The sequence below is a fragment of the Garra rufa genome, chromosome 1 (genome assembly GCF_049309525.1).
Source record: "Garra rufa chromosome 1, GarRuf1.0, whole genome shotgun sequence".
Classification (NCBI taxonomy): domain Eukaryota; kingdom Metazoa; phylum Chordata; class Actinopteri; order Cypriniformes; family Cyprinidae; genus Garra; species Garra rufa.
In genome coordinates, this window is record NC_133361.1 from 93,063,735 (window position 1) to 93,078,114 (window position 14,380).

The window sequence follows — 14,380 nt, forward strand, 5'->3', positions numbered from 1 at the left end:
GAGTTTCAGTCAACAAGGACACCTTTACAACCACATGAAGATCCACAATAGAGAGAAGGCTGACAGATCCCCTCAGTGTGGAAAGAGTTTTAACCAAAATGTATAAAAATTCTGATTGGTTGAGCTACATCTGAAGCTGTTGTAAATTACTCTACAAACTGTCATTATATGTTGCCTATGTGTTGCTCGGAAGAAAAAAACAATGTAGGGTCAGGACCAATCAGACACACACTGCCAGACCAGATAATCTTTACAACTCTAAAGTACGTAGAGAGAATTTAAATAATTCCAACTAATACTCAAAAAAAAAAAAAAAAAAAAAAAAAAAAAAAAAGGGACACATACTGCCATAGGAACTGACTTCTATTAATTCTTTGAAAAAAACTTTCTGTAAATGAACACGCATATCCTTAGATCATTGTGTATGTTATTACTGTTTCTTTAGTATTGTGTAATGTTTTTATTAATGTGTTATGATAAATCCATGCATAGTATAACTACACATATAACACATTTGGTCTCCTTATATTTGTATTTTGATGATCTAAAACATAGTTTGTTATCTTTTGATACCTATGCAACATATTAGTGTTTTAAGAAACCTTAGTAGTTTTTGCATTAACAACCAATCCCAATACCATTCTCACAAAGAGTTGTAAACTTTCCCTCCAAGAAGATAAAGGCTTCACACAGTGACTTGCCTCAGTTCTCCAGGCTTTTCTCGGTTCTTTTAGTCCCATGTGTCATCACCTTTCCATCTTCTGGTTGATAAGTCCCAGAGCCGATGCTTCTGCGCCTGGCAGGCCTTGAACTCCTAGGAAGATGAGATAGAACTCTCCAGAACCCTAAGCCTGTGCCAGGCCCTGCAGCCTTGTCTTTTCATTCCCCAAAGATCACAGGATTTCAGCTGGGTCTCTCTCTCTCTCTCAGCTCATCATTCTTCTTCACTTTTCACGTTGGAAGAAACTCCCAATCACCTCAGAGTCAGGACAACTTTGGAATTCATCGCTCTTCAAACATGGAAAAACGTGATCCCAAGTCCAAAACCTTGAAACCATTAAGACTTTCATCCGAGACTGCATCAAAACGCTCGTCAACGACCAAGGAAATACAAGTATCATACATTTAACTAGAGGTTTAGTTAAATTTGTAAACCCCGTTGTAAAATGACACTGATGGTTTCATTTAGTTGGCTAACTGACTCTTTTCATAGTCATTTTTCTTGTTTCTCTAATGTCTCAATTTATCCAATCTGACTTGCCCTTCCTCTATGTATGAGTGATTGTATGTTTGTTTGTTTGTTTAGATTAGTCATGGGTTAGTCCTTAATTAATAAAACTCTTGTGCACAAATTACATGAGTCTCTGATTCTGCCTTGTAGATTAATGTCCCTTTCCGATTCTGATCAAGCTACATGCTCTAATACATTATCAGAATCAGAATGAGCTTTATTGCCAGGTATGTTTACACATACTATGAATTTGTTTTAGTGACAGCAGTTCAACAGTGCACCTGAGTGACAGTGAAAAGACAAGACATAGATTATAAAAAAAGAACAATATACAAGTACACAAGACAAAGTGAAAAATAGCAAAAACACAATAAACAGAATATGCCATTACTATGTACAGGTATAGTAGGTGCAAATTTGGATGTAAGTAGGTATGGTGTTAAATACTGAATAGATTAATGAAGTGTACAATAGTGCTGCATGTTTCACGTTTACTGACAAGTGTTCATAAGATGGATTGCCTGGGGAAAGAAACTGTTCCGGTGTCTGGTCATCTTGGTGGTCAGATCTCTGTAGCACCAACTAGATGGTAACAGTTCAAAGAGTGAGTGTGCTGGATGTGAGGGGTCCAGAGTGATTTTGCCAGCCCTTTTGCACACTCTGGATAAGTAGAGATCTTGAAGGGTAGGAAGGGTTATACCAATGATTCACTCAGCAGTCTGGACTATGCGATGTAGTCTTCTGAGATCAGAATTGGTAGCTGAACTTAACCAGACAGTAATTGAAGTGCAGAGGACGGATTCAACGATGGCAGAGTAGAACTATTTCAGCAGTTCCTGTGGCAGGTTGAGCTTCCTCAGCTGGCGGAGGAAGTACAGTCCCTGCTGGGCCTTTTTCACAATGGAGTCTATGTGAATGTCCCACTTCAGGTCCTGGGAGATGGTGTTGCATAGGAACCTGAATGACTCCACTGTGTTGACAGTGCTGTTCATGATGGTGAGTAGGGGAGAGCAGGGGGGTTTCTCATGAAGTCAACGATCACCTCCACAGTCTTTTTTTTTTTTTTTTTTTTTTTTATATTGCCAACAAATATACTATTTACAGGTGATACATCAAAGGCCAACAAAACATACATGACTGTAAACATGATTTGTGTGTGCATGTGAGTGTGCGTGTAAGTGGTAATTATAACTGTGTCGAGGTTGGAACACAAGGGAACATGTAGAAAAGTACCACAGACATAATAATAAAAATAATAAAAATGATGATAGTAGTATTAACAAAAATTAGAGGATGGAGGGTGTGAATGGTACTCAGTGGTCAGGGTGAGGAAGATGATAAATGGCAGTAATAATAATATTAATAATAATAGTAATGATAATAATAATAATAATAACATTTTAAATGAACTACTTTAATCAAGAATGAGGGGAGGTTTTAGGATCAAGAAGAGGGCAATTCTATTAATATAGTAATTTAGTAATATATAGGATATATAAATAGAATATCTATAAAATAAAATAAAAATAAGGTATTCCTTATTATTATAAATATATATATACATATATATACATTACAAAAAACAAAAAAAAAAAACACTATTGAGTTATTACACAGCTGCCCAGTTAATCCCCTGCTCACGTCACCCGGACGGCCATCTAGTAGAGGTGCCGTGGAGGCACAGGGCCCTAACTCCCACCCCCGGGCCACCATGCACACATGTCCAGCTTACCCTATTTGTTTGTACTTTTATTTTTTAATATTTAACCCTTTTTATTTGTGATAGATGAATGTTCAACTAATGTGAGATGCATTAAAAGAAAAGTGTGACGTGCAGCGTGGGACTATCCCTGTGCAGTCACACTTACCCTATGTGGAATTTTTTTTTTTTTTTTTTCTCTTCATGATGTATATGTATGTGTATGTCAACTAATGTATAAAGCATTAAAAAGCCAGACATGTAGTGCTAATCAGTGGCAATAAAGTGGTAATCTGAAGGTAAAAGGACCCCGGCCTCCCAGTGCACCCACCTGCAGCCAATCCGAGCCACATAGAACAGGGTCACAGATGTCACAGCCAACTGGGGCCCAGAGGCAGAAAAGGAGAAAACAGGGGAGAAAAAAATAAATAAAAATTAATAAACAAATACAAAATAAAAGGGGGGGGGGGGTAGATGTGGTGTTAGGAAGAGAGTTGAAGAAAAGAGAGAGCGAGCTTGAATAAGAGAAAAAAAATAAAAAAAAAATAAAAATTATACTTATATTAATAATGATAATAATAGTGTGTAATGTTAATAATTTAAATAAACTTAAATACTTAATTAGGTGTGATATTACAACAATGTTGCTACCTCCTCTTAACCCTCTTTACCCCCTCAATTATTATTTATTTATTTATTTTTCTTTTCTTCTAGATATTGATGAAGTTGTATGGTTGAGGGTGGCTTCAGACAAAGAGGGTCAGCTTGTTTATGAGATTTAACCAAGAGGGTTGTAATTCAGATGGTGGTTTCAGACAAAAAGTGGTGAGTGGGTTCATGATTGTTGGAAGTTTACAAGAGATAACCAAGAGGAGTGTAATTCTGATGTATTTTTTGTGATTGAAGTGAACTGGTTATCCATGGATATGTACTCTATTAGTAAGTTTTTCCAAGATGCAATATGTATAGTATTCCTTGATTTCCAGTTCATGAGGATAGTTTTCTTGGCGATAGTTAGGGCCACTAAGAGCAATTGAGTGTTTGTATTATTTAAGTTGGTTAGTGATATGTCGCCTAGTAAACAGAGGGAGGGAGATAGTGGGACGTGACATCCCAGAAGATTTGATAGTGAGCCAGTTATGTTTTCCCAAAATGTTTTAACTGAGGTGCAATGCCAAATGGCGTGAAAATAGGTGTCTGGAGTGTTTTGTGTACAATGAGTGCATATTTCTGAAGTAAAACCCATTTTGAATAGTTTGCGTCCAGTTAGATGAAATCTATGAAGTACTTTATACTGTATAAGTTGCAGGTTGGCACCTCCACAGTCTTGAGCGTGTTGAGCTCCAGGTTGTTATGACTGCACCAGACAGCCAGCTCTTTAAAGCTGTCCAGCGCCGAGTCAGCCAACCCCTTGCCTCTTCTCTGGAAGCCTGGATCGTCTGAGTCGCCTTCCCATAGGGCGAACGTGCTTCCAGGCTAGTCTAGTAAACAGGAGATCCTGCGTTTCGAATCCCAGCGATGCCTTTGGTTGCGCACCACAATACAGCCGAGCTCGTGCTTTACCAATAAACGGACAGCGAATGGCGACACAGAGGAGCTTGTGGACCGCGGGAGGTTTCTCTTGCAACACTACCCTCTCACCTGCTTTTGGAGGATAGCATCGCAGGCTAACGGGTCCCACCGAGGAGGCGCCGTGGCTTAGCTGGTCAAAGCGCCTATCTTGTAAACAGGAAATCCTGGGTTCGAATTCCAGCGGTGCCTTTCCACCGGTGGCTGTCTCTGGCCTCTCGTTTGAATGGGGACCCCGGCGACGCTCTGTTTATGAACCGTGCAAAGACCTGAGGACCTGTCTTTGTGCCCACACAGCGTGCCACTCGGTTGAGCTGGACGGGCACAAATCTTTAAGAAAAGCCCTCAGTGGCCCAGCCTGGCATAAACCATTTTGAGGCCTCCTGTTCTCAGCGTACATTGATTTAAAAAAAAAAATGTCAATCATATTTAAAAGGTAGCAAAACATGCCCAAGATCCAATTCAGTGAGGTATGGCAATCACTGTCTTGCATCAAGTGAAGGCAGCAGGACGTTCGAAGTGTTGATTCATGAATCCTCTAAGCCGCCCTCCCCTCGCCTAGCATGCGGGGTGGCGCCGTGGATTAGTTGGTTAAAGCGCCTGTCTAGTAAACAGGAGATCCTGGGTTCGAGTCCCAGCGGTGCCTTTGGTTGCGTGCCACAATACAGCCGAGCTCGTGCTTTACCAAAGAACGGAAGGCGAACGGGGACACAAAGGAGCTTGTGGACCGCGGGAGGTTTCTCTTGCAACACTACCCTCTCACCTGCTTTTGGAGGATAGCATCCCAGGCTATCGAGTCTCACCGAGGAGGCGCTGTGGCTTAGTTGGTTAAAGCTCCTCTGTAGTACACAGGAGATCCTAGGTTCGAATCCCAACGGTGCCTGGGGTGGCGCTCCAGTCCAGTAAGCGTGCCTCCACTGTGCACAGACCTGAGGACCTGTCTTTCTGTGCACGCAACAGGATGTTTGAAGTGTTGATTCATGCATCCTCTAAGTCACTGCCAGATGAGATCAATCAATGGTTTTGGGTTCAAGTCTCACCAGAGTCGTGGCTTTCTGGTAGCTCTCATACTGTGGAGTTTTGCCCTCAGGCAGTAGAAATTTGTATACATTTTCTTTCAGCATCCGGCTCTGGATGTTTTAACCCTCTGAGTCACTCTCCCGATAACCCTGCTTGTGGTTTGGCGCCGTGGCTTAGTTGGTTAAAGCGCCTGTCTCGTAAACAGGAGGTCCTGGGTTCAAATCCCAGTGGTGCCTTGGGCGGGATTCCAGCCCAGCAAGCGCATTTTTTTCCAAAAGCGTCCCGCAAGCAGGGGCAGCGAGTGGTTAATTTTGCTAACCGACCCCGACTCAAAACGCCTTAAAGCTGTCCAGCGCCCAGTCAGCCAACCCCTGGCCTCTTCTCTGGAAGCCTGGATCGTCTGAGTCGCCTTCCCGTAGGGCGAACGTGCTTCCAGGCTAGTCTAGTAAACAGGAGATACTGCGTTTCGAATCCCAGCGATGCCTTTGGTTGCGCACCACAATACAGCCGAGCTCGTGCTTTACCAAAAAACGGACGGCGAATGGCGACACAGAGGAGCTTGTGGACCGCGGGAGGTTTCTCTTGCAACACTACCCTCTCACCTGCTTTTGGAGGATAGCATCGCAGGCTAACGGGTCTCACCGAGGAGGCGCCGTGGCTTAGCTGGTCAAAGCGCCTGTCTTGTAAACAGGAGATCCTGGGTTCGAATCCCAGCGGTGCCTTTCCACCAGTGGCTGTCTCTGGCCTCGCTGTTGAATGGGGACCCCGGCGACGTTCTGTTTTTGAACCGTGCAAAGACCTGAGGACCTGTCTTTCTGCCCACACAGCGTGCCACTCGGTTGAGCTGGACGGGCACAAATCTTTAAGAAAAGCCCTCAGTGGCCCAGCCTGGCATACCGACGGGCTCTGTGGCGCAATGGATAGCGCATTGGACTTCTAGACTGCCAGGTGAGGCCATTCAAAGGTTGTGGGTTCGAGTCCCACCAGAGTCGTGCTTTTCGGCATTTTGTTAAGCCCGTACTGCGCAGTGTTGCTCTCGGACAGCAGAAACCATTTTGAGGCCTCCTGTTCTCAGCGTACATTGATTTAAAAAAAAAATGTCAATCATATTTAAAAGGTAGCAAAACATGCCCAGGATCCGATTCAGTGAGGTATGGCAATCACTGTCTTGCATCAAGTGAAGGCAGCAGGACGTTCGAAGTGTTGATTCATGAATCCTCTAAGCCGCCCTCCCCTCGCCTAGCATGCGGTGTGGCGCCGTGGCTTAGTTGGTTAAAGCGCCTGTCTCGTAAACAGGAGATCCTGGGTTCAAATCCCAGCGGTGCCTTTGGCGGGGTTCCAGCCCAGCAAGCGCAAGCTTTTCCGAAAGCGACCCGCAAGCAGGGGCAGCGAGTGGTTAATTTTGCTAACCGACCCCGACTCAGTTGTCGGCAAACGCCTTAAAGCTGTCCAGCGCCCAGTCAGCCAACCCCTGGCCTCTTCTCTGGAAGCCTGGATCGTCTGAGTCGCCTTCCCGTAGGGCGAACGTGCTTCCAGGCTAGTCTAGTAAACAGGAGATACTGCGTTTCGAATCCCAGCGATGCCTTTGGTTGCGCACCACAATACAGCCGAGCTCGTGCTTTACCAAAAAACGGACGGCGAATGGCGACACAGAGGAGCTTGTGGACCGCGGGAGGTTTCTCTTGCAACACTACCCTCTCACCTGCTTTTGGAGGATAGCATCGCAGGCTAACGGGTCTCACCGAGGAGGCGCCGTGGCTTAGCTGGTCAAAGCGCCTGTCTTGTAAACAGGAGATCCTGGGTTCGAATCCCAGCGGTGCCTTTCCACCAGTGGCTGTCTCTGGCCTCGCTGTTGAATGGGGACCCCTTCTGTTTTTGAACCGTGCAAAGACCTGAGGACCTGTCTTTCTGCCCACACAGCGTGCCACTCGGTTGAGCTGGACGGGCACAAATCTTTAAGAAAAGCCCTCAGTGGCCCAGCCTGGCATACCGAAGGGCTCTGTGGCGCAATGGATAGCGCATTGGACTTCTAGACTGCCAGATGAGGCCATTCAAAGGTTGTGGGTTCGAGTCCCACCAGAGTCGTGCTTTTTGGCATTTTGTTAAGCCCGTACTGCGCAGTGTTGCTCTCGGACAGCAGAAACCATTTTGAGGCCTCCTGTTCTCAGCGTACATTGATTTAAAAAAAAAATGTCAATCATATTTAAAAGGTAGCAAAACATGCCCAAGACTCAATCCAGTGAGGTATGGCAATCACTGTCTTGCATCAAGTGAAGGCAGCAGGACGTTCGAAGTGTTGAGTCATGAATCCTCTAAGACGCCCTCCCCTCGCCTAGCATGCGGGGTGGCGCCGTGGCTTAGTTGGTTAAAGCGCCTGTCTCGTAAACAGGAGATCCTGGGTTCAAATCCCAGCGGTGCCTTGGGCGGGGTTCCAGCCCAGCAAGCGCAAGCTTTTCCGAAAGCGACCCGCAAGCAGGGGCAGCGAGTGGTTAATTTTGCTAACCGACCCCGACTCAGTTGTCGGCAAACGCCTTAAAGCTGTCCAGCGCCCAGTCAGCCAACCCCTGGCCTCTTCTCTGGAAGCCTGGATCGTCTGAGTCGCCTTCCCGTAGGGCGAACGTGCTTCCAGGCTAGTCTAGTAAACAGGAGATACTGCGTTTCGAATCCCAGCGATGCCTTTGGTTGCGCACCACAATACAGCCGAGCTCGTGCTTTACCAAAAAACGGACGGCGAATGGCGACACAGAGGAGCTTGTGGACCGCGGGAGGTTTCTCTTGCAACACTACCCTCTCACCTGCTTTTGGAGGATAGCATCGCAGGCTAACGGGTCTCACCGAGGAGGCGCCGTGGCTTAGCTGGTCAAAGCGCCTGTCTTGTAAACAGGAGATCCTGGGTTCGAATCCCAGCGGTGCCTTTCCACCAGTGGCTGTCTCTGGCCTCGCTGTTGAATGGGGACCCCGGCGACGTTCTGTTTTTGAACCGTGCAAAGACCTGAGGACCTGTCTTTCTGCCCACACAGCGTGCCACTCGGTTGAGCTGGACGGGCACAAATCTTTAAGAAAAGCCCTCAGTGGCCCAGCCTGGCATACCGACGGGCTCTGTGGTGCAATGGATAGCGCATTGGACTTCTAGACTGCCAGATGAGGCCATTCAAAGGTTGTGGGTTCGAGTCCCACCAGAGTCGTGCTTTTTGGCATTTTGTTAAGCCCGTACTGCGCAGTGTTGCTCTCGGACAGCAGAAACCATTTTGAGGCCTCCTGTTCTCAGCGTACATTGATTTAAAAAAAAAATGTCAATCATATTTAAAAGGTAGCAAAACATGCCCAAGACTCAATTCAGTGAGGTATGGCAATCACTGTCTTGCATCAAGTGAAGGCAGCAGGACGTTCGAAGTGTTGAGTCATGAATCCTCTAAGACGCCCTCCCCTCGCCTAGCATGCGGGGTGGCGCCGTGGCTTAGTTGGTTAAAGCGCCTGTCTAGTAAACAGGAGATCCTGGGTTCGAATCCCAGCGGTGCCTTTGGTTGCGTGCCACAATACAGCCGAGCTCGTGCTTTACCAAAAAACGGACGGCGAACGGGGACACAGAGGAGCTTGTGGACCGTGGGAGGATTCTCTTGTAACTCTACCCTCTCACCTGCTTTTGGAGGATAGCATCGCAGCGGTGCCTTTCCACCGGTGGCTGTCTCTGGCCTCGCTGTTGAATGGGGACCCCAGCGACGATCTGTTTTTGAACCGTGCAAAGACCTGAGGACTTGTCTTTCTGCCCACCCAGCGATCCTGGGTTCGAATCCCAGTGGTGCCTTTGGTTGCGCGCCACAATACAGCCGAGCTCGTGCTTTACCAAAAAACGGACGGCGAATGGGGACACAGAGGAGCTTGTGGACCGCGGGAGGTTTCTCTTGCAACACTACCCTCTCACCTGCTTTTGCAGGATAGCATCCCAGGCTATCGAGTCTCACCGAGGAGGCGCTGTGGCTTAGTTGGTTAAAGCTCCTCTGTAGTACACAGAAGATCCTAGGTTCGAATCCCAACGGTGCCTGGGGTGGCGCTCCAGTCCAGTAAGCGTGCCTCCACTGTGCACAGACCTGAGGACCTGTCTTTCTGCGCACGCAGCAGGATGTTTGAAGTGTTGATTCATGCATCCTCTAAGTCACTGCCAGATGAGGTCATTCAAAGGTTGTGGGTTCAAGTCTCACCAGAGTCGTGGCTTTCTGGTAGCTCTCATACTGTGGAGTTTTGCCCTCAGGCAGTAGAAATTTGTATACATTTTCTTTCAGCATCCGGCTCTGGATGTTTTAACCCTCTGAGTCACTCTCCCGATAACCCTGCTTGTGGTTTGGCGCCGTGGCTTAGTTGGATAAAGTGCCTGTCTCGTAAACAGGAGGTCCCGGGTTCAAATCCCAGTGGTGCCTTGGGCGGGATTCCAGCCCAGCAAGCGCATTTTTTTCCGAAAGCGTCCCGCAAGCAGAGGCAGCGAGTGGTTAATTTTGCTAACCGCCCCGACTCAGTTGTCGGCAAACGCCTTAAAGCTGTCCAGCGCCCAGTCAGCCAACCCCTGGCCTCTTCTCTAGAAGCCTGGATCGTCTGAGTCGCCTTCCCGTAGGGCGAACGTGCTTCCAGGCTAGTCTAGTAAACAGGAGATACTGCGTTTCGAATCCCAGCGATGCCTTTGGTTGCGCACCACAATACAGCCGAGCTCGTGCTTTACCAAAAAACGGACGGCGAATGGCGACACAGAGGAGCTTGTGGACCGCGGGTGGTTTCTCTTGCAACACTACCCTCTCACCTGCTTTTGGAGGATAGCATCGCAGGCTAACGGGTCTCACCGAGGAGGCGCCGTGGCTTAGCTGGTCAAAGCGCCTGTCTTGTAAACAGGAGATCCTGGGTTCGAATCCCAGCGGTGCCTTTCCACCGGTGGCTGTCTCTGGCCTCGCTGTTGAATGGGGACCCCGGCGACGCTGTGTTTTTGAACCGTGCAAAGACCTGAGGACCTGTCTTTCTGCCCACACAGCGTGCCACTCGTTTGAGCTGGACGGGCACAAATCTTTAAGAAAAGCCCTCAGTGGCCCAGCCTGGCATACCGACGGGCTCTGTGGCGCAATGGATAGCGCATTGGACTTCTAGACTGCCAGATGAGGCCATTCAAAGGTTGTGGGTTCGAGTCCCACCAGAGTCGTGCTTTTTGGCATTTTGTTAAGCCCGTACTGCGCAGTGTTGCTCTCGGAATGCAAAAACCATTTTGAGGCCTCCTGTTCTCAGCGTACATTGATTTAAAAAAAAAATGTCAATCATATTTAAAAGGTAGCAAAACATGCCCAGGATCCAATTCAGTGAGGTATGGCAATCACTGTCTTGCATCAAGTGAAGGCAGCAGGACGTTCGAAGTGTTGATTCATGAATCCTCTAAGCCGCCCTCCCCTCGCCTAGCATGCGGTGTGGCGCCGTGGCTTAGTTGGTTAAAGCGCCTGTCTAGTAAACAGGAGATCCTGGGTTCAAATCCCAGCGGTGCCTTGGGCGAGGTTCCAGCCCAGCAAGCGCAAGCTTTTCCGAAAGCGACCCGCAAGCAGGGGCAGCGAGTGGTTAATTTTGCTAACCGACCCCGACTCAGTTGTCGGCAAACGCCTTAAAGCTGTCCAGCGCCCAGTCAGCCAACCCCTGGCCTCTTCTCTGGAAGCCTGGATCGTCTGAGTCGCCTTCCCGTAGGGCGAACGTGCTTCCAGGCTAGCCTAGTAAACAGGAGATCCTGCGTTTCGAATCCCAGCGATGCCTTTGGTTGCGCACCACAATACAGCCGAGCTCGTGCTTTACCAAAAAACGGACGGCGAATGGCGACATAGAGGAGCTTGTGGACCGCGGGAGGTTTCTCTTGCAACACTACCCTCTCACCTGCTTTTGGAGGATAGCATCGCAGGCTAACGGGTCCCACCGAGGAGGCGCCGTGGCTTAGCTGGTCAAAGCGCCTGTCTTGTAAACAGGAGATCCTGGGTTCGAATCCCAGCGGTGCCTTTCCACCGGTGGCTGTCTCTGGCCTCGCTGTTGAATGGGGACCCCGGCGACGTTCTGTTTTTGAATCGTGCAAAGACCTGAGGACCTGTCTTTCTGCCCACACAGCGTGCCACTCGGTTGAGCTGGACGGGCACAAATCTTTAAGAAAAGCCCTCAGTGGCCCAGCCTGGCATACCGACGGGCTCTGTGGCGCAATGGATAGCGCATTGGACTTCTAGACTGCCAGATGAGGCCATTCAAAGGTTGTGGGTTCGAGTCCCACCAGAGTTGTGCTTTTCGGCATTTTGTTAAGCCCGTACTGCGCAGTGTTGCTCTCGGACAGCAGAAACCATTTTGAGGCCTCCTGTTCTCAGCGTACATTGATTTAAAAACAAAATGTCAATCATATTTAAAAGGTAGCAAAACATGCCCAGGATCCAATTCAGTGAGGTATGGCAATCACTGTCTTGCATCAAGTGAAGGCAGCAGGACGTTCGAAGTGTTGATTCATGAATCCTCTAAGCCGCCCTCCCCTCGCCTAGCATGCGGTGTGGCGCCATGGCTTAGTTGGTTAAAGCGCCTGTCTAGTAAACAGGAGATCCTGGGTTCAAATCCCAGCGGTGCCTTGGGCGGGGTTCCAGCCCAGCAAGCGCAAGCTTTTCCGAAAGCGACCCGCAAGCAGGGGCAGCGAGTGGTTAATTTTGCTAACCGACCCCGACTCAGTTGTCGGCAAACGCCTTAAAGCTGTCCAGCGCCCAGTCAGCCAACCCCTGGCCTCTTCTCTGGAAGCCTGGATCGTCTGAGTCGCCTTCCCGTAGGGCGAACGTGCTTCCAGGCTAGCCTAGTAAACAGGAGATCCTGCGTTTCGAATCCCAGCGATGCCTTTGGTTGCGCACCACAATACAGCCGAGCTCGTGCTTTACCAAAAAACGGACGGCGAATGGCGACATAGAGGCGCTTGTGGACTGCGGGAGGTTTCTCTTGCAACACTACCCTCTCACCTGCTTTTGGAGGATAGCATCGCAGGCTAACGGATCCCACCGAGGAGGCGCCGTGGCTTAGCTGGTCAAAGCGCCTATCTTGTGAACAGGAGATCCTGGGTTCGAATTCCAGCGGTTCCTTTCCACCGGTGGCTGTCTCTGGCCTCGCGTTTGAATGGGGACCCCGGCGACGCTCTGTTTTTGAACCGTGCAAAGACCTGAGGACCTGTCTTTGTGCCCACACAGCGTGCCACTCGGTTGAGCTGGACGGGCACAAATCTTTAAGAAAAGCCCTCAGTGGCCCAGCCTGGCATAAACCATTTTGAGGCCTCCTGTTCTCAGCGTACATTGATTTAAAAAAAAAAATGTCAATCATATTTAAAAGGTAGCAAAACATGCCCAAGATCCAATTCAGTGAGGTATGGCAATCACTGTCTTGCATCAAGTGAAGCCAGCAGGACGTTTGAAGTGTTGATTCATGAATCCTCTAAGCCGCCCTCCCCTCGCCTAACATGCGGGGTGGCGCCGTGGCTTAGTTGGTTAAAGCGCCTGTCTAGTAAACAGGAGATCCTGGGTTCGAATCCCAGCGGTGCCTTTGGTTGCGTGCCACAATACAGCCGAGCTCGTGCTTTACCAAAAAACGGACGGCGACCGGGGACACAGAGGAGCTTATGGACCTTCGGGAGGTTTCTCTTGCAACACTACCCTCTCACCTGCTTTTGGAGGATAGCATCCCAGGCTATCGAGTCTCACCAAGGAGGCGCCGTGGCTTAGTTGGTTAAAGCTCCTCTGTAGTACACAGGAGATCCTAGGTTCGAATCCCAACGGTGCCTGGGGTGGCGCTCCAGTCCAGTAAGCGTGCCTCCACTGTGCACAGACCTGAGGACCTGTCTTTCTGTGCACGCAACAGGATGTTTGAAGTGTTGATTCATGCATCCTCTAAGTCACTGCCAGATGAGGTCATTCAATGGTTTTGGGTTCAAGTCTCACCAGAGTCATGGCTTTCTGGTAGCTCTCATACTGTGGAGTTTTGCCCTCAGGCAGTAGAAATTTGTAGACATTTTCTTTTAGCATCCGCCTCTGGATGTTTTAACCCTCTGAGTCACTCTCCCGATAACCCTGCTTGTGGTTTGGCGCTGTGGCTTAGTTGGTTAACGCACCTGTCTCGTAAACAGGAGATCCTGGGTTCAAATCCCAGCGGTGCCTTGGGTGGGGTTCCAGCCTAGCAAGCGCAAGCTTTTCCGAAAGCGAACCGCAAGCAGGGGCAGCGAGTGGTTAATTTTGCTAACCGACCCCGACTCAGTTGTCGGCAAACGCCTTAAAGCTGTCCAGCGCCCAGTCAGCCAACCCCTGGCCTCTTCTCTGGAAGCCTGGATCGTCTGAGTCGCCTTCCCATAGGGCGAACGTGCTTCCAGGCTAGCCTAGTAAACAGGAGATCCTGCGTTTCGAATCCCAGCGATGCCTTTGGTTGCGCACCACAATACAGCCGAGCTCGTGCTTTTTTTTTTTTTTAATTACTTTATTTATAGATTTTCAAATAGTAAACAACAGGAACATAAACATGAGTGTAAAAGTATAGAAATAACTCCCAGCCCACCCACCCTAAGGAAAAGAAGAAAAAAAAAAAAATTAAAATCAAATAGTATAAGATTAATAGCAATAGCAATAATAAACAGTGCCAGCCACAAAATAAATGTCTCTAGGACATTGTTGACAGATAAGACAGGAAAGGTTGCCACATTTGGTCAAAGGATGATGAGGTTAAGGAGATACTATGTCGTATCCTCTCCAGATGCAATAAGCTGGTTACTTCAGCTAGCCAGGTCTTAAAAGAAGGTACGTCCTCGCTTTTCCAGAGGGATAAAATGTTCCTTTTTGCGATGACCATGCAGA

At 48.4% G+C, this 14,380-nt stretch overlaps 21 non-coding genes across 21 annotated transcripts; all 21 read left to right on the plus strand.

Annotated features, from left to right (window-relative positions):
* The first annotated feature begins 4,617 nt into the window (after positions 1 to 4,617).
* Positions 4,618 to 4,691, plus strand: trnat-ugu (transfer RNA threonine (anticodon UGU)). The gene has a single exon. It is a non-coding gene; the product is annotated as a tRNA-Thr (tRNA).
* A 380-nt stretch (positions 4,692 to 5,071) lies between these two features.
* trnat-agu (transfer RNA threonine (anticodon AGU)) lies at positions 5,072 to 5,145 on the plus strand. The gene has a single exon. It is a non-coding gene; the product is annotated as a tRNA-Thr (tRNA).
* Positions 5,146 to 5,681: 536 nt separating this feature from the next.
* Positions 5,682 to 5,755, plus strand: trnat-cgu (transfer RNA threonine (anticodon CGU)). The gene has a single exon. It is a non-coding gene; the product is annotated as a tRNA-Thr (tRNA).
* Positions 5,756 to 6,167: 412 nt separating this feature from the next.
* Positions 6,168 to 6,241, plus strand: trnat-ugu (transfer RNA threonine (anticodon UGU)). The gene has a single exon. It is a non-coding gene; the product is annotated as a tRNA-Thr (tRNA).
* A 180-nt stretch (positions 6,242 to 6,421) lies between these two features.
* Positions 6,422 to 6,511, plus strand: trnar-ucu (transfer RNA arginine (anticodon UCU)). Its single transcript is given in 2 exon segments — positions 6,422 to 6,458; positions 6,476 to 6,511. It is a non-coding gene; the product is annotated as a tRNA-Arg (tRNA).
* A 261-nt stretch (positions 6,512 to 6,772) lies between these two features.
* Positions 6,773 to 6,846, plus strand: trnat-cgu (transfer RNA threonine (anticodon CGU)). The gene has a single exon. It is a non-coding gene; the product is annotated as a tRNA-Thr (tRNA).
* Positions 6,847 to 7,267: 421 nt separating this feature from the next.
* Positions 7,268 to 7,341, plus strand: trnat-ugu (transfer RNA threonine (anticodon UGU)). The gene has a single exon. It is a non-coding gene; the product is annotated as a tRNA-Thr (tRNA).
* Positions 7,342 to 7,514: 173 nt separating this feature from the next.
* trnar-ucu (transfer RNA arginine (anticodon UCU)) lies at positions 7,515 to 7,604 on the plus strand. Its single transcript is given in 2 exon segments — positions 7,515 to 7,551; positions 7,569 to 7,604. It is a non-coding gene; the product is annotated as a tRNA-Arg (tRNA).
* A 261-nt stretch (positions 7,605 to 7,865) lies between these two features.
* On the plus strand, positions 7,866 to 7,939 carry trnat-cgu (transfer RNA threonine (anticodon CGU)). The gene has a single exon. It is a non-coding gene; the product is annotated as a tRNA-Thr (tRNA).
* A 421-nt stretch (positions 7,940 to 8,360) lies between these two features.
* On the plus strand, positions 8,361 to 8,434 carry trnat-ugu (transfer RNA threonine (anticodon UGU)). The gene has a single exon. It is a non-coding gene; the product is annotated as a tRNA-Thr (tRNA).
* Positions 8,435 to 8,614: 180 nt separating this feature from the next.
* trnar-ucu (transfer RNA arginine (anticodon UCU)) lies at positions 8,615 to 8,704 on the plus strand. The gene is given in 2 exon segments: positions 8,615 to 8,651; positions 8,669 to 8,704. It is a non-coding gene; the product is annotated as a tRNA-Arg (tRNA).
* A 261-nt stretch (positions 8,705 to 8,965) lies between these two features.
* Positions 8,966 to 9,039, plus strand: trnat-agu (transfer RNA threonine (anticodon AGU)). The gene has a single exon. It is a non-coding gene; the product is annotated as a tRNA-Thr (tRNA).
* Positions 9,040 to 9,860: 821 nt separating this feature from the next.
* Positions 9,861 to 9,934, plus strand: trnat-cgu (transfer RNA threonine (anticodon CGU)). Its single transcript has one exon. It is a non-coding gene; the product is annotated as a tRNA-Thr (tRNA).
* Positions 9,935 to 10,354: 420 nt separating this feature from the next.
* On the plus strand, positions 10,355 to 10,428 carry trnat-ugu (transfer RNA threonine (anticodon UGU)). The gene has a single exon. It is a non-coding gene; the product is annotated as a tRNA-Thr (tRNA).
* Positions 10,429 to 10,608: 180 nt separating this feature from the next.
* On the plus strand, positions 10,609 to 10,698 carry trnar-ucu (transfer RNA arginine (anticodon UCU)). Its single transcript is given in 2 exon segments — positions 10,609 to 10,645; positions 10,663 to 10,698. It is a non-coding gene; the product is annotated as a tRNA-Arg (tRNA).
* A 261-nt stretch (positions 10,699 to 10,959) lies between these two features.
* Positions 10,960 to 11,033, plus strand: trnat-agu (transfer RNA threonine (anticodon AGU)). The gene has a single exon. It is a non-coding gene; the product is annotated as a tRNA-Thr (tRNA).
* Positions 11,034 to 11,454: 421 nt separating this feature from the next.
* Positions 11,455 to 11,528, plus strand: trnat-ugu (transfer RNA threonine (anticodon UGU)). The gene has a single exon. It is a non-coding gene; the product is annotated as a tRNA-Thr (tRNA).
* A 180-nt stretch (positions 11,529 to 11,708) lies between these two features.
* Positions 11,709 to 11,798, plus strand: trnar-ucu (transfer RNA arginine (anticodon UCU)). Its single transcript is given in 2 exon segments — positions 11,709 to 11,745; positions 11,763 to 11,798. It is a non-coding gene; the product is annotated as a tRNA-Arg (tRNA).
* A 261-nt stretch (positions 11,799 to 12,059) lies between these two features.
* On the plus strand, positions 12,060 to 12,133 carry trnat-agu (transfer RNA threonine (anticodon AGU)). Its single transcript has one exon. It is a non-coding gene; the product is annotated as a tRNA-Thr (tRNA).
* Positions 12,134 to 13,008: 875 nt separating this feature from the next.
* On the plus strand, positions 13,009 to 13,082 carry trnat-agu (transfer RNA threonine (anticodon AGU)). The gene has a single exon. It is a non-coding gene; the product is annotated as a tRNA-Thr (tRNA).
* Positions 13,083 to 13,619: 537 nt separating this feature from the next.
* On the plus strand, positions 13,620 to 13,693 carry trnat-cgu (transfer RNA threonine (anticodon CGU)). The gene has a single exon. It is a non-coding gene; the product is annotated as a tRNA-Thr (tRNA).
* Positions 13,694 to 14,380: the final 687 nt, after the last annotated feature.